Below are 18,417 nucleotides of genomic sequence, written 5' to 3'. Positions count from 1 at the left end.
AGGGGCGCCATGAAACTAAGTTACATGCCTCAGCCCCGTGGGGGTGGGACTCAGGCTTCAGGGGTACAGTAGTTTGGAAAGGTTAAGAACCACTGCTCTAAAGCATAGAATCCTGATTAGAATTATTAAAACATTTATAGTGGGGTACATACATGAATGAAGAGATTTAATGGAAACTATGTCCATAGAGTAGATTTTTCTTCTTTGGGAATGTACACAGAAAAAGACACTCCCAACAATAACCAGATACAGGCACCTCAAAGTATAGGAATTCTTTAATGAACACACTTGATCACTTTTACAGTTTTATAACATATTGAATGTACATATAAGGAAATATTTGTAAGATATTGTGGCTGTAGAACAGATTTTGTTTTAAAAGCAGTGGCCTGCATTGGCTGCAGTATGGCATTGCACTGCCCAAGCAATAGTGTAGGGAAAGATTGCATCTTGGGGGTTACAATTCCCCCCAACTCTTTGGAAGATAAGGTAGGAGTGCCCCAGCTACACCATTCTCTCTGCCTGTTACCCACTCCATAACCAGCCACCTCTGTTGCATGGCTTGCTCCTTTCTCGGTCCCTATTGGGGTGATTTGCACCCCAGGGAGAGCTTCCTGAAACAAACGGATTACAAATGTCTTGGCCTTTCCCTGAATTGGGCAAGGGGTCTTGATGGCCCCATCTCTGACCATGCAATGAGCAAGGACAATCTGGGCCTGTATGTATAGAGACAATAACTGTGAACCTGTATCTTAACGTTCTCTGTATCAGTCATACAGGTGTGCTGATAATCAGTGACTTCTCTCATCCAGGATGACCAGATGTCCCGATTTTATAGAGACAGTCCTGATATTCAGGGCTCTGTCTTACACAGACGCCTATAGCCCTCCATCCTGTGTCCCGATTTTTCACGCTTGCTATCTGGTCACCGTATTTCACCTCCTCTTACTATTGTCATCATCATCATCAGTTCATCCATTTTCTAATTTCATACTGCAGGAATAAATGGAAACACCCACATTTTGTCCAACTGAAGGACACTCTGGAATTTTTCCAGGAGCCTGAGGGTAACCTCTAACAACCAGGTGCTACTGACCTAACAGCCAACTGCAACTCTGTCTGTCTCCCTATTCTACTTCTAGAAGGAAAATGTAATTATTAATGCTATTAATGTAAGTAACCCCTGATTTGTTTGTATACTTTGCTTGAGGGTAAGGTTGTCTCTGTTCTCTGTAAAGTGTTGTAATAGCATGTTTCAAGGGTGTTCGTGTTAGACTGTTTCCCTCCCTCTTTAATTACTGTTCCTTATAAAGAGCAGGCGTCAGAAAACCAGGCATGAATTCCTTGCACATCCAGAACTTGCACTGAAGTTAAAGGATTGGTCTGAACATGAGAAAAAATTATGAAACAAGTGTATTTTTAAATCTAACATAAAACACTACAAGCTAAGTATATACAACCCCCCCCCCCCCAAAGGAATTTATAGAAATTAGAAGTGAGAAATTTATAAAGAGAGAAGTTTAGCTCAACTCAACTCAGCTCTCTTTTACATAAATAACTACAAAAAAGCAAGGAGAGCTCGAAATTATAAACAAAAAAATAAAAGTATTTTAAAGCTGCTTTTCAGAAAATCAAGGAAAATGCTTCAAAATATTGTTATTAAAATATTCTAAGTTATTACTAATTCTTATATACTGAAGTGATTTACCAACTCCTATTTACAGTCTTAGATCATTCAGGAGAAATCCTTTGGATTTCTTTTTTGACTCTGGTGTACTGCCAGCACTATTCCTTTAATTTTTCATATAGCTTCAGGGGAAAAAGGTGGTTTTTGTAAGTGTCCAACTTCTCCTAAGCTATTCAGAACCACCCTCCCCTTTTTTTTCTTATTTAATCATTCCAGTGAAGAGCAACTAAACACCTTCCAGCCCTGACTTGAACTTAGAAGCAATTAGATTATTAGAGAAACAATGCATAGACTGATCCTGAGCCCATTGTTACTGGTAGTATTTCTATAATTTCAGTAGGCTTTGAATTAGGCCCAGAATCCACATCCACGTGTTAGTGCAGAAAAATGATACTGTGCAAATACCTTATTGAATTACAAAACGCCTGACTAGAAAACTCCAGCAGAACAGTGTGCATAAAATGGAGGAGCTTGTAGTCCCTTATACTATGAAAAGTGGTGCCATATGCCATCAGGCCAAAAGTTGCAGTGGACCTGGAGCACTTGGTCAAAAATGGAGTCCTAGTAGCTAATGGGCAACCCCAGTCATTCCGTTATTGAAGAAAGATGGCTTCATTCAGATTTGTGAGGCTTTTAAGGTCACTATTAACCTGGTGTGTGTGCAGAGCACTACCTTCTTCCCTCATCGATAACCTCTTTGCTGGCTTGTCTAGTGGACAAAAGTTCAGCAAGATTGATCTGAGTCAGGCATATTTACAGATGCATGTCAATGAGAAGTCCCAAGAGCTGTTGACTATCATGACGCATAAAGGGCTGTACCGATACTGTTGCTTACCCTTTGGAATAACGTCTGCTCCAGCTGTGTTCCAGAGGGCTATGGACCAGATCTTGAGTGGTTTGCCAGAAGTCCAGTACTATCTTGACAACATCCTGGTCACTGGCAAGAATGAAGTGGATCACCTTAAGAATTTGGAGGCTGCCCTACAGAGACTGGAAGAGTACGGTTTATGAGTCTGCAAAGACAAATGTGAATTATTCCAGTTCTCTGTTGAATATTTGGGACATATCATAGATGCTACTGGCCTTCGTAAGGCTCCTTCAAAAGTCAAGGCTATTGTGTAAGCTTCATCACCTCAAAACGTAAGCCAACTTCGTTCTTTTTTAGGGCTATTGAACTATTATGGAAAGTTTATTCCACAGTTAGCAACATCTCTAAAACACTACATGAACTCCTTTTCCAGAACAAGGTCTGGAAGTGGACTGAAGCATGTGATGTTGCATTTAAAAAGGCTAAACACGCAGTGCTAATTCAGAGGTTTTGACACATTTTGATCCGTCCTTACCTCTACAGTTGGCCTGCGATGACTCCCCTTATGGCATGGGAGTGGTCGTGTCACATATTATGTCTTCTGGAGAGGAGAGACCCATTGCTTTTGCATCACGCACCTTAAGCAAGGCAGAAACTAACTATGCCCAAATCAAACATGAAGCAGTGGGAATCATTTTTGGAATTCAGAAATTTCACCAGTACTTGTTTGCACGGAAGTTCACATTTCTGATGGACCATCAACCTCTAACTTCCATTTTTGGACCACGCATAGGCATTTCACCATTTACTGCAAGCTCTATGCAATGATGGGCATTGTTACTTTCCTCACACACATGAGATCAAATATCGGAGATCCACTCTGCACTGCAACACAAATGGTCTCCCAAGACTGCCTTTACCAGTTAAACATCAAGATATTGGCCAGACAGAAATCTTCTACTTTGAACAGGTAGATAACACACCCATCACTGCTACTCAAGTACTCACGTTGACCCAGTATTGCGCCAAGTTATGGACTTAGTGATGCATGGAACTTATCTACAGGACTATCAGGTCTCACCCGACCTTCGTCCCTACATGTCTAGAAGGATGGAATTACCAGTCCATTCTGGTTGCTTGTTGTGGGGAATGTGCATCATTATTCCATTACTACTGAGATCACAATTATTGGAACAGCTACATTCAGGTCACTGTGAAACAATGTGCATGAAAGAAATTGCACAAAGCTACTTTTGGTGGCCTAGCCTGTACAGTGCCACTGAAGTGAAGGCAGCAGCTTGTACTTCATGTCAGAGTGTGAGAAATGAACCTCAGTTGGCACCCCTACACCCATGGGACTGGCCTGAAAACCCATGGCAGCATATTCACGTTGATTTTGCTGGCCCATTTGAAGAAAGCATGTTTCTGGTTGTTGTCAACGCCCACTCCAAATAGCCAGAAGTCTCTGTAATGCCATCCACTTCTGCTGAAAGCACTATCCGGAGACTGCGTGAAATCTTTAGTCATTTCGGTCTGCCCAATCAACTTGTGAGCAACAACGGACCTCAGTTCATCTCTCAGGAGTTTGAAAATTTTCTGAAAGCAAATGGGATACATCACATCACTTCAGCACCATATCATCCATCCACCAATGGATTAGCAGAAAGGTTTGTGCAGACAATGAAACAAGCTTTAAAATCTGGACAAGGACATTTGTCCGCTCAAAAGCGTCTGGACACCTTCTTACTATCCTACAGAAACACACCTCATGCTACGACCAAAGCGTCTCTGGCCTTTCTAATGATGGGACGACAGCTGCGCACTTGTTTTGATCTACTGAAACCCTCCAAAGCATGACAAGTTGTGCAACATCAACAGCAAAACCAAGTCATTAGACACACACACAGAGCAAAAGACCAAACCTCGACAGCCTGTCCTTGCTCAAAACTATGCTTCTGGAACTAAATGGGTCCCTGCTACAGTCATCACCCAACCAGGACCTGTTTCCTACACTCTCCAGACTGCAAATGATCTCACCTGGCGGCGACATGTAGCTCAGTTGTTGCCAGGTCATACAAGTTCCAAGGCCACATCTCCAGTTGAACTGCCTGACTTCATCATTGCAGGTGAGATATCATCGAGTCAAGAGTCATCCATTCTTGACTCCCCTCCTCCATCCACCTCTGCCGCAGATACAGCCCCTTTACTTGTTCAAGCAGATACAACATCCTCAGCTGTTTGAGCTACGAGTCCTGAGCCCATTGTTAGACCCGCACCAATAACACCTTCTGGTGCAAGAACATCAGAAGTCCGCCGCAATCAACTTAGAGAGAGGAGGCCTCCTCAACGTCTGGATCTTTAGCTAGGGCAAACCCACATTTACGGGGCAGAATAATCCCCGGGGTTAAACAGGAAATGAGGCAGTTTACCCTCATTCCCTAGTTTAGTGATTGTTCTGTTAAATGGGTGTTTTCGTTAAGGGGGGAGGAATATGTTATATATTTTGTGTCCTGCCTAGTTTTAATGGTTAAATTATGCTTTTTTTTCAGCACAACCCTGTATTGTTTGTGGGTGGAGCCACAACAGGCCAGAAGCAGCACCTCAGGCATTCAAAATCCTCTGAATATGGGCCATTGTTTGGGTACTTTGTCCCAGAAGTTGTTCTGGGGAGGAAATGTGACTCCTTTGCTCTTTGTGTGGAGTAATTTGTTAGCTCTTCTCTCTATACCCATTCAACTTTGCTATCAGGCTGGTTGCAGGAGGCACAAATCTCAAACTCCTCCCATTCCCTGCTCCTCCTCAGCCATGTACTGGAAGAGGGGGTATCAGTGGTGCTTAACCCATGTCTTTCTTCTAGTGCCCCAAACTAGCATCAGGGGATTCCTCATCTGGTTGTGCAGGGCTGTGTATATGTCACTTCTCACTCCCTGACAGGACTTATTAGGAGCACACTCAGGGTCGTTAATAAATAAAGGGTGAGGCTGAGCTCCTTGTTAGCTTTTTAACTTTTCCTCTTGAGTTTGTACTAGTGCTGATAGGAAAGTCTTTTACTATGGGGATGCCATTTGCACTGGTTCTGCTTTCAGTTCAGTGTTATGTATGGCAAGTATGGCTATGCACACTACCATGCTACCTCTGGAATAGATCAAGATTATTCTAGATGAGCTTGCCTTAAAAAACAACATGGGATATAAATGTGTTTGATACACAGTCAAAATGTAAAGATAAAGAGAAAATGGGAAAAGATTTAAAAGAAAAAATCACTATGGAAAATTTCTTTCTTCACTTCTCCATCTTTTTATTTTTGTTCTAGCTAGAAGTTACTGAAGCAAATGTTGCTGAATGCACACTGTGATACCAAATCAATAATGCGTATAGTGCACTCAGCCAAAAAAGCTCGATACTATGTTTGCTGGCTTTCCCCCCTCACAGTTCAGTCAACAGCAAAAATAGCAAGGAGACAAGAAATAAAGAGGACACAAAACAAAACCGACCTATGAAAAACATTAACCATTCTCCCCTCAACCAAACACAAAGCTACACATGGATGTGACATTAACTCCTTAGAACAAGCAAATTTTGTTAGGTAGCTGCCATTTTTCCGCAAACAAGAAGCTAATGTGTTTTCAGTACCATTCCATAATGTATCTGAATTTGTGCTCATAGTCCTTATTGATCAAATGATTTCCACAGCAGTAATGCTGCTGCTGTAAGACGTCTGTTCTGTGTTTTTCCCTCTCCTTTCATCTCCCAGTTGTTGAATGAACTGTAGCATCCACTCAGTCAAAATATTTGTGCCTAACTCATTTTATTTTATTTAATTTCCCTTTTCCTAATGTGATGTTTGTAGAAGCTGCAGTTTAACACTCTTATATGGGCACCAGCACACAGTTTGATGTAATGAGCCTTGAAACAGAAAGCTGTTTTATATGGTGGACTGTATTCATAGTGGCATTATCTTACATTTGTTTGATCAATAATCTCAGTGGAATTTCAAGAGGGATTAGTAGTACTGACAATAGTAGTTATTAAAAAATTATTGGCAAAGATTTCTTATGGCTTCAGTTGTCAGTATTACTGAAAATCATTTGTCTGCAGCAGTGAAGTGTAAATTAATGACTATATCACTTACATGAAGTTCCATCTAAGTTTTTTTCCTTCTAGCCTTAATATTTCCCTGCTATAGGTCAACTAAAAATTTCAAACTACTCTTACCCAGTAATCACTCTTTAGCCTGACGCTCATTATTTGTAACGCAGTCCTGTCCTGCTGAAAAAGGATATCTTGCTTAAAATATAATGTTGAAGGGCATTACTCCACGATGTGCTGGGCTGAGTGTAATATGTGAGTCCTGACAGTGATCTGTAATAGATTGTGGAAGCTCACAAAACAAATGTTGAAAATGCTATTACTTAGTTTATTTAAAGTATAACTGGGCAAAGCATTAATGCATATGCTGTAGGTTACAATCCTGCACTGGCAAGAGGATGGGTAGAATACCTTGTTATTCTACTTTGTGTGATAAATCTCATTAGAGACCCTGATTTAAGAAGATTTCTAGAATAATTTACAGACAAAAAGGTTCTGATGAATCCTAATGAATCTGAATATTAGACGTTTATCCAAACTGAACTGAGCTTGTAAGAGGTCCAGGAGCCATCCTGATTTCTGGGAACAAAAGTCTGGTCTCACATTATTCTCAGGCATTGACCAAAACTGATGACTGCATCCGGCAATTTTTACACTCCTTTAGGGTCATGTAAATCAAATCCAGTTAGCAGAAGGTGTGTCCTGCATCCTTATTCAGCATGGACTACAACCTTTTTTTCCTGTTTACAGAAACTGTCACAAGCAAAACAACTTCCCTTTTCCCTTTTGGAGTTGGTAATCTAAACTGTATAAGAATGGAGACAGAACTATAGATCGTCAGCCAGAGATTTGATCAAGTTCAATTAATTTGATGTCAGATTTTATTGTGGTTTTATCCCATTGTGAGATTACTCTGAGCATGCTCAGTAAGGAGCCAGTTGAATGTTCTTTTGTTGTTACTGTTTGCGAGATTGTATCTTTTGTGGGAACATTTAGATGGCATAGTGTCTGTCCGGTGGGACAAGCTTTTCAGCTCTTGTCTATTGATCTTACAATTTTCTTGCAACGGAGAATAAAACACTGAGCATGTTTATACCCGCAGAAGCACAGAGTAGTTCCTCCACCCCTTTCTTCCTAATGTGTCATATCTTGAAGGCAAGCAAAACAGAAAAGCAACAAATTTATTCTCAGAGCTTGGAGGACCATGAATTATTTATTCTTTGAAATCTTCCACTATCTTTCATGAAAGAAAGTCCTATTATTAAAACTGAATGCTTCTTTTTTGGCATGTCAATAACAGGAAGATCAAAATGGACTGGTTATTAATGTTTTCTTCTTTACAGAATGGACTTTCCTAGCTAGTTGGCACCCTGACGCTGTTCTTAAATAACAAAATCATCAGGGTCGACACATTAACAAGATACAGGGCCTTGTCAGAGACCTACAAGGGCCAATAAATGAAAAAGAGCCATTAAGATATTCACATACTACTACTTAATTACAAATTTATACAGGTTTTCACAAATCACAGTTAAGAGCATTTTCATGGGCTGGTTTTTATTTATTTGTGTTTTTAATTAGGTTGTGTCCATTCTTATTTCCTTTCTGCTTGCTAGATCTTTGAATTCAGTAGTGCCTAAATTGTAGAGCATTTGAAAATCAGCTTCTCTGCACTGAGACACAAGTTACGTTCCCTCATGCCTCTCTTCTTATTTTCTTGATTTAGGTCTACAAAATGGAAGCATATTTTTCCTGTGAGCACTACTTCTTCAGATCTCAGAGGGGATAAGGTCTGAATGAATTCTGGCGGATAGAGCTTTTCACTTCAGGATTGATCTAAAAGATAAAAGTGCTGTAGGGTGTGTCACTTTCTGTAACTTTGTTCCTCTCTGTAACTTATCACTAGTTATTGGCTCCAGATCAAAATACCTGACGCAATATAGTATCCTCTTAAGGGTATGCTGTATTTCAGGAGCATATATCACTTTTTACATTATGGTATTTGCATAGTATCAGACTTCTAATATCAGGATTTCTTTCTTTTTGGTGGGTTTATGTTAAACAATATGGGAGAGATTCTGCAACTGATTTCTACTTGAGTGGGATCACATGACTGTAACTCAGTCATAGAATTTGATCTTAATAGCATTTTAAATTTTTTTTGGAGTGTGTGTATTCTTTTTGGGCTAAACTGCGTGGTGCCTGGGTGAGGAGCAAATGTGGTACATATGCAGGGAAGTCTGGAGCAACTTCAGTGATGAAACTTTGATTGGGTTTGATTGCTTAAGCAGCAGGCATACTAGCCTCTTGCACTGAAAACAGGCAGAACTTGTCAGGCAGGCTTTACACTAGATAGAAGAGGAGATGCTTTTGTCTGACTCAAATATATTCCCAATACATAATGTAAACAGAATAAGGAATTGTTCTGATGAAAGCTGAGAATTTTTCTGGTGAGGGCCGAGAAGACTGGTCTTAATCCATGGGGCCAAGCATGCTCCTACCCCTGCCTCACAATATCTTGCAGCTATCTGTGTGCAAAGGGCAGTGTACACTGCAGCACAGTAGCTGCTAAAGTGTCTCTGCAGCGAACACTTCCCAGCAGACCCCAAAGGAATTTTGATTGTGTGGCAGCCACTCTGAGGTCATATTGTATACTGAATCCGCTCTGTGCATTACCTAGCATGCTAGAAAAGCCAGAATCTTGTACTTGAATAAAAACTATCAACTTGAAGTTTGGTTGTTAATAATAAAAAGTTAAAAGTAGTTTCAGTTCCAGTTCCAGTGGTCTGTCTTTTCCCTCCCCTGCCAGCCTTTTCAATGTGTTTGGTGGAATGGTATGTCATTGTCCTTTTGGCCATCTGGATCCATCTTTCTCTATTCTGCACTGTGTTGTCTCCTCATTTCAGAATTGCCAATGAAAACTGTCATAGCCATTTCATGTGAAATTTTAAATAAATGACGTTTTTGAGCAACAGTTGGGTTTTGGGAGCCAATCTGTTGAAACACTTTTCAGCCCTCAAAAACACACAAAAAAAGTAAAAATTCAGGGACACTGAAGAGTTGAAAATTCTGTCTGAAAATTTCAAAGTAAATGAAAAAATGTATTGACATTTTTCTATGTAATTACTATAAACAAGTTTTTTTCTCCTTTTTGAAAACCAAAAAAAAAGAGAGAGAGAAAATTGGGTGGTTGGGCAAAAATATTTTTTCACAGAAAATTTTCACCTGGTTTCCTAACATTTTCAATTAATGAAAAATCTTAATAAAATACAATGAAAAAATTGAAAATGGACATTTCAAGCAGAAATATCCATTTTGATGGAAAAGTCATTTTTTATTTAAAAAAAATTAAACAAAATTTCAGCCAACTCTGGTTGGACATCTTTTGATTAATGTGAGTCCTTTTTCCATTTGGGTTATACCTGTAAGGAAAATACCAGGAATAAACTGTGCAAATGACCCTATTTCAATAAAAGGACCCTTCAATTTTTAAAATCAAACCATTCTTCAATTAAGGCCAAAAGTGTCTAAAACTATTCATTTTTTTTTGCTATAGAATTAACAAATTGGTCACATTACCATTTTAATAGAAAAAAGTTGTCTTACCTATTATATGTATTTTAGTATCACCCATAATGGTGTATGGTGCATGTATATTTTCTATCTTTTGTACAGCGTCTAACATAATGGGTTTTGGTCCATGATTGGATATCCTAGGTGCTACAATAATTCAAATAATTAATACAGGAAGACATGAACATTGTACTGAACTGCTCACAAGACGATTTCTCCCTCTCCCATTCTATGCCAAATTTAACCTGATGCAAATCATAAAGCTCTCACCAATGATGTTTATATGGTTAAAAAGTAGTGACTGGATAGTGGTGATGGTAAGTTTAAAAAAAAGGGCTCTTTTATCTTAGTTGGAAGAGCATGCCATGACAAAAGGAGTGATGTTGACCAAGGGAGTAAGTTTGTAAAATAAAGAGGCATTTACTATCTCTCAGTGAATTAGGCACAAGCTCTGTCTAGAACAGGTTTCATTAAGTGACATCAGTCAGTTAGCAACTGCTGGCTGTCAAAGAGGCTTTGATCGAAGTTCATTACGGCTTCAGGTATGATACCATAGCACTACATTCAGTGCACAGCATACCTAATAAAAGTCCAGAAGAGGAATGGGGTTGCGTATCTGATTTATAATGGAATAGGGAGCCTTCTGTCTCCCTATTCCAGGGGTCACTGGTTCAAAGCCAAACCTGGTCAGCACTTAGTAGTAATCAAAGGTCTTTTCCACCAGCAAAGAATTCTTGGTGGTCTGTATGAATTAGAGCTGGGGGACTGACTCTTTGGTTCTCTGGCGGTTCAGAGAACGTCTCCCCCAAACCCCCCAAAAGGGTGTGTGGGTATGGTGTGTGTGTGTGTGTGTGGGGGGGGGGGGTTGGGTTGGGTCAAACCAAATCTGAAAATTGAGGAAAATGTTGGTGAATCAAAAACCTCTGTTTTGGGTCAAATGAAACATCTTTTATTTGTCCTGAAATGTTTTGTTTCAGACATGTTTTAAAGGGCTGGAGAGAGGGAGCTGGTGCTGTTGCAGGTGCCCTCCTTAGAAGCTTTGGTTCAATGTTTAGGACACTCTCCTGCGATGTGGCAGAGACCTTGGTTCAATTCTGCCCTCTTCCTGAGGTGCAGAAAGTATTTGAATGTAGGTCTTCCACACTGTTGGAGAATGCCCTGACCACTGGGCTATTGGATGTTCTGGGCTAGGGCTCTTTCAATCTCTCCTGTTGAAGCTGTTCCACTTTTTGTAAATACATTGTCATTGGCTTGAATTTGGGGCTCCCACATCCCAGGAGGGTCCCCTAACCATTGGGCTAAAGGTCATAAGGAGGGCACTAGCACCACCCCTTGTCTTCTGCCCATTTTGTGAATGGCATCTAAGTCTTGAAACATCTTTTTTTCCCCTCCAAACTATTTGGCAATTTTGTACCAAATTCACAAATAATTGTGGGTTGACCAAAAATGCATTTTTTCAGTGAAATAAAGTATTCATCCAAAAATTTCTGCCCAGCTCTGATGTGAATGTTTGTTTTCAATCAAATTTCCATTGGACAGGTATCTGCATGATAAATACCACCACTATAGTTGGTACCAATTGACACCCATCGGAGGTAGCTTCAACCGAGATGCTGAACACTGAATAGATGTGGAGGGTAAACTACCCTCTCACCTGAGATCATGGATAAACCAGATTTGTAGAAAACACTGTGGGGAAGATGACACTGCCTGTGCTACACCCATTCTGTACATAAATAGAGGATTTTAGTCTCCCAAGTTGCCATTCTGGCACCTTTCAGTATCACCTGAAATCAGGATCACTTAAAAATTTAAAGTACAAGTACCCCCTGCCTCCCAACCAAATAAATTAAATTGCCAGGGCTTTCATTTTATTTTGGTACCAGGGAGCATCCAACAGGACACCGCTGAGCAATACAATTTTCTCTGATTAGCAATGGTGATAATTCCCAAAGCTGCATGTTTTGTGAGAAAAGGTGCTATAAAATCTCCTTCACCAGCTGAATTTCTGCTGCTAGTGGACTCTTAAATGTCAGTAGTACTGTCTGTCTTGTTTTCTGTTAAGTTATTGCTGACTGTGAAAGACCTGCCAAGTCTCCTGGCTTCTTCACAAAAATCCAATAATAATTAATACTATATGCCTCTTTTTCATAAGCATATGTGGCATTATTAAAAGCCCCAACCCAGCAAAATGCTTAAGTACATGCCTAACTTTAAGCATTGTGTCCCCCCAACCTCCTTTAACACATTGCTGGACTGGGAATAAAATGCCTCTCACAACTTTTGCTACTATTAAAAAAAAAAAAAAAAAAAAAAAAAGGAAATTATTAACATGAAAGTATTTGTTAAGACACTTTTCATGGAGTCATTCTCATGCACTGAACATATAAACAAATAATGCTGAAGTTCAGATGAAACTGACAAAAGCAAGGAATTTCCAAAGTGATCTCCTGTCACTGTATGTGAATTTCATTCACTCCACATTCCAACTGCCTGATAATGCTCTGTAATCTTACTTTACCAGTTCTTTGTCCTTTTTTGAGCAGAAAGGAAGCTCAGATTGTCTAGGGATTCAAACTGCTCGTACATTATTCTTATATCTCTGTGGAGGCATAATGTTCTCAGGTGTTGGAACACGCAACTGCCCTTGTTTTCTAACAAATGAAAAAGCAAAGACAAGATGAAATTGATTAAAAAGATATTTGCTACCGGCCATTTTCCTCACAAAATGGAGGGTGCAATTTAGCTTGTGTAATATAAATACATTGATTTCTACCAGCAACAAACAAGAAGGAAGAACCCTAAAGCCAGTTCTTAATATGGCTCAATACTAGAACCATAACAATAGCAATCTAAGAATAAGAACTAGTTATTAGAAAAAAATATTTTAAACAAGCTCAGAATCTCAATTTTCTAAAGGCACATGACATGTTTCTTTTTCTTTCTCCCTCTGTCAGTTGCCCATTGCTGTAGTACCTTAATTCCTCCTTAAAAGTGTGTAACCCAAGACAGGATCCAACAAGTGAATTTTATTCTTCTGTTTCACTAGGCTGGAATTTGTGTGTTAGTGTGTTTGTGTGTGTGTGAAAGAGAGCAGTTCTCCCCCCCCCCCCCCGCCACCGCCCCGTTATCTCTTTTTAAGGTATCATCAAGGTGGGAAGGCTTTTCTTTTGTCCTACCCTTTTTTTTTTTTGGGGGGGGGGTGAGAAAAAGAGCCTTGCATTTTGCCTTAGGTTGGTGTGATCTGGTGTCAACCTTCTGGAAGTTAATTGCAGTCTTTGGCCAGATGCTGAAAAAAATCTAACTCCTGCCTTTGTGAGTTTGATCCTTAGGAATGACAGTTGTTCCTGTGGAATGCAACTGCCAGGGAAAATCTTGGTCCCTTAGTAGGAGCTGCTCTTTTAGGTAGCTTGATCCAATGCCATGGAAGGCTTTGAAGACGAGGTCTGCTATCTGGAATGAACCTGATGGCCTATGAATAGCCGGTGTAGTGAGCAGAGCACTGTGGTGATGAACTTTTGACAGCAGGTGTTGATTAGGAAGCAGGCTGTTGCAAATAAGAGGCTGTTTTTAATGTAGGTTTATTCATTCCCCAAAAGATTTAGTTGCAGTAAGCCGGGCAGGCAGTTACAAAGGCGTTGATCTCTGTGACTGCTTCAAGAGCTGATACTGGAAGAGCTGATACTTGTTGCACAATGGAGCATCCCTGTTACACAATGGAGCCTTAGGGATGAATTTATTAAAGGAAGAACTCTATCTCCCAGTATAGAGAATGGAAAAAAAGTTGGTCAAGTACAGGAGCCAGTGAGGAACAGGCAAAGGTAAAAGATTTCCATTTAAACATAACATATCAAGACAAACAACTAAACATTGACAAAATGTACAAATGCTTATATACAAATGCCATCAATCTAAATATTGAGATGGGTGAACTAAAGTGCCTGGCATTAAATGAAGACATTCATGGGGGAATGAGGATAATCAATGGGACATGGTAATAGCGGGGTACAAAATATATAGGAATGACAGAGTAGGTCATGCTGGTGCAGGAGTGGCACTATGTTAAAAAGCATAGGGTCAAAGAAGGTCAAGATCTTAAATGACTCAAACTGTACAATAGAATCTCTATGGATAGAAATTCCATGCTTGAATAATAAGTGTATAACTTTAGGAATAAACTATCAATCACCTGACCAGGATGGTGACAGTGATTGTGAAATCCTCAGGGAGGTTAGAAAGGTTACAAACCAGAAAAACCTCTAATAATGGGTGATTTCAACTATTCTCATATTAACTGGGTAGATGTCATCTCAGGGCATGATGCAGAGATGAAATTTCTAGATCCCATAAATGACTGCTTCTTGGAGTAGCTAGTCCTGGAACCACAAGAGCAGAGGCAATTATTGGTTTAGTCCTGAATAGCTCACAGGATCTGATCCAAGAGGTGAATATAACGGAATCACTTGGTCATAGCCACCATAATGTAATTAAATTTAGCATCCTTGGAGGGTGCCAACCCCCCACCACAGTAACATTTAACTTTGAAAAGGGAAATTACACAAGATGTAGTTATATGGACATTAAAAAGAGGCATCACAAGGATAAAATGCCTGCAAGCAGCATGGAGACTACTTAAAAACACCACAACAGAGGCTAAATATATATTCCAAATAAAAAAAAAAAACTAGGAGGAGGATGAAAAGAATGCCACCATGGCTAGACAGCAGAGTAATGGAGGCTGTTAGCTGAAAAAAAGGCATCCTTTAACATTCAGAAGTCAAATCCTAATGAGGAAAATAGGAAGGAGCACAAACTCTGGCAAGTACAACGTACAAGTATAACCAGGCAGGCTAAGAGAGAATTTGAGAAGCAACTTGCTAAAGATGCAAAAATGAATAGGATGCCTGTCAAATAGACAGAGGGTTCATAGATGATAGAGGTGTTAAAGGAGCAAGAGAGGAAGACAAAGGCATTGCAGAGAAACTGAATGAATTCTTTACGCTGGTCTTCACTGCAGAGGATGCATGAAGGGGGGGAACGGTGACTCACATCAGAGCTATTATTTTTTGGCAACAAATCTGAAGTACTATCAGTGTGTTAATAGAAGAGTTTTGAGAATGAACTAAGAAACTAAACAGTAATAAGTCACCAGGACCAGATGGGATTCACCCAGGAGTTCCTTCAGAACTGAATATTTCTTTTAAATGGGCTCCAGAGGAGAGGCTGGCAATTACAGGCCTGTAAGTCTATCTTCAGTACCAGGCAAATTGGTAGAAACCATAGTAAAGATCAGAATGATCAGGCACATAGAAAAAGATGATTTGTGGGGGAAGAGTCAACACAGCTTTTTGTAAAAAGGAAGTTATGCCTCACCAATCTAGTAGAATTATTTGGCAGAGACGACAAGCAGGTGGGTAAGAGTGATCCAGTTTATATAAAGTACTGGATTTTCAAAAAGCCTTTGACAAGGTCTTTCATCAAAGGCTCATGAGGCAACTAAGTAGCCATGGCATCAGAGGGAAGGTCATCTCATGCATCAGTAACTGGTTGAAAGATAGATAACAAAGGGTAGGAATAAATGGTCATTTTTCACAATGGAGAGAAGAGAACAGTGGAGTCCTCCAACGATCTATACTGGGACTTGTGCTGTTTAACATTCATTAAAGCTCTGGAAAAGGGGGTGAGCAGAGAGGTGGCAAACTTTGCAGACAATACAAAATTATTGAAGATAGTGAAGTCCAAAGCAGACTACGGGGAGTTACAGAGGGATCTCACAAAAGTGGCTGACTGGGCAACAAAATGACAAATGAAATTTGACGTCAGTAAGTGCAAAGTAATGCACATTGGAAAAAATAATCCCAACTATATATATATATATATATACAATGATGGGTTTTAATCTTGCAATTCTGATCCCTCCCATGTCAAAAAGGATATTGTGGAACTGGAAAAGTTTCAGAGAAGGCCAACAAAGGTAAGGAATGGCTTTTACCACTGGACAGCATTACCACCATCTTGCTGAATTTGTTTCAGCTTTCATTCACTTGCTGATCTCAATCTGTCATTGACAACTGCGTAGTACTGCCATCAGTGCCAGAAATGAATTAGATATACATTGTCTGCATATTGTTGACATTTGACACTACAGCTTTTTGGAAAATGGGAAAACATGTTGTGATTTCTCTTCTTTTCCTGTCCCTGACCCCTCATTTTTCTTCAACATTTTAGAATTTTTCTGGTTGTTCACCTGGTCTAGTATTATTGAAAGTAACAACAGCCATTGATCACCACTGGTTTGGATATCTGATGGGGGAAACAGTGTAAAGTAAAAGCAAACTTGTCCTGATAATTTAGAAGATTTTTAGTAGGATAACAAAGACTTTAACATCTGTTCTCAGTCTAAGTAGTTCAAATCAAGCCAAGATGGGTAGTTGTTGAATGTCAAAGTCTGCTGATGGATGTTAGTGAATTAAATATATTTTTTAAAATCACACAATTAGTATCTTTGGAATTCTCAACAGAGAAGCTAAGAATTTATGGATGTGGAGACTGGACAGCTGAGGTGGAGATGACCAGACATTTTAAGAAGGCCGGTGAAATATTTTTCTCTTTGGGTGGGACACAAGCCTAACTGATTTTTGTTTTTGAAATAAAAAGAATGGGAAGGAGGAGCTCTTTGGGCTACCCCAGCCTCTCTTGCAGAAAAAGAGACCAAATATTTGTACTGCTTCTGTGTATAGGTGCTAACCGTCAAAATCTTGACACTGGTCAGTTTTCTAAATAAGCCAAAGATCTGGGAGCTGAGAGGTTCACAACTCCAGCATGTCTTGTGAACATCCTGGAGATTTTGTTACATTCTATTGTTTTCTCCAGCTATTTAGTAGTACAATCCAAAGTAACCAGAAACATCAATAAAACATAACAGCTCAAAATAAACACCTTAGTTCTTATAGTTCTTAATCACCTTAAAACAAATTAAGGTGGCAAAATAAAGGTCAGTTTTAGAGTTATAAACCCTCGTCCTGCAAACACACACATGCTTAACTTTAAGGCCATCAATAGTTCCACTGACTGGAACTACATGAGTGTTGAGGGCATTAGGGTCTTAGCTCCTTAGAATACCATGGAGAATATAACATGTATTTGGTTTGTTTCATTCTAGGGTGTGTTGATGGAAATAGATCCATCCATTTCCATCCCTGTGGTTTTCTTCAGCTATAAAAACAAAGATGTGAATTTTAACCTGGCAGCATGAATTATACAACTGCTGATATCTCTGTGAAGTTTCAAAGTAAAACATTATAGATGCATTAAACTTCTGGATCTCTAACTGTGCATGCCTGACATTATCTCCACTTAGTGGACTAACTGTGACAAATTATCAAACTTGATAATCCAGTTTTGATAATGAAAGTGTGAGACACATGAATTTCTCCTCATTTACCTGGTTTTTTTTTTTTTTTAAACAGGGCAACTTTTAGAAAGACAGAGCAATTTGGCATTTGAAAATGGAAGAGGAGACTATTGCTTTGTTTCTCAGCATGCTTTTGATAAGCTTGGCATCAATTTCTGAATGCTTGGAGACATTCTAAAATTAGTAATATTCTAATAATTTTAAATGGCAATAACAGATTTATCTCTAGTACTCTGACCTCTTTTAACCTCTGTGGTACTTTAAAGATGTGAAAAGTTCAAATATATTAAAGCACTTGACTGTAAAAGCTCACATTATTTTCAAACTGAAGTACATAAAAATATGAAGCCTTCTGTAATATTACATTGTGCTACATGAATACTGTAATTGCAATATGCATTAACGAACAAAAGGGAATTGTAATACACATGTAAACTTGCCAGATTGCATAATTGCATGTAGAAATAATAATTGTGTGTGCAAAAGTTACCTGATTTGCGAAGCACATTCTAGTTTGCACACGGAATATAGGGCATTATCTATGCTGTGCACTTTTGCTCAATTTACCTGTTCTATAGGGCTTTTACAGATTGTGAATAGTGATTTGTTACTCCAAGAGATGAGCAAAGAATTCAAAACAAAATTCATTAAAATAATTTTGCATCCTTTTCTGTTTGTGGAACATCTTCAAATGGAGAACAGGTAAACTGAGTTGCCGGCAATTTAAAGTAGTTTGGATTGGGATTTAAAAATAGAGGTCCTGCAGAAAATTGTATTTTGTTCACAGTGGTTACAGTGCTTGGGCCTTGCCTTGCTGCTGGAGATGTGGGTCTCCCAAAGATAAAT

General features: G+C 39.3%; 1 long non-coding RNA gene across 1 annotated transcript in view; it reads left to right on the top strand.

The window, feature by feature from the left end:
• Positions 1 to 17,856, top strand: part of LOC137166325 (uncharacterized) — a 61,230-nt gene extending 43,374 nt beyond the window's left edge. The window contains exons 2-3 of the long non-coding RNA XR_010923648.1: positions 16,679 to 16,746; positions 17,627 to 17,856. This is a non-coding gene — a long non-coding RNA (uncharacterized lncRNA). The remainder of the gene's footprint in view (positions 1 to 16,678; positions 16,747 to 17,626) is intronic.
• The last annotated feature ends 561 nt before the right edge of the window (positions 17,857 to 18,417 follow it).

The sequence above is a fragment of the Emydura macquarii genome, unplaced genomic scaffold (assembly GCF_026122565.2).
Source record: "Emydura macquarii macquarii isolate MOO-44397 ecotype Brisbane River unplaced genomic scaffold, CSIRO-AGI_Emac_v2 contig_2834, whole genome shotgun sequence".
Classification (NCBI taxonomy): domain Eukaryota; kingdom Metazoa; phylum Chordata; order Testudines; family Chelidae; genus Emydura; species Emydura macquarii.
This window is presented reverse-complemented; position numbering and strand designations above follow the sequence as displayed.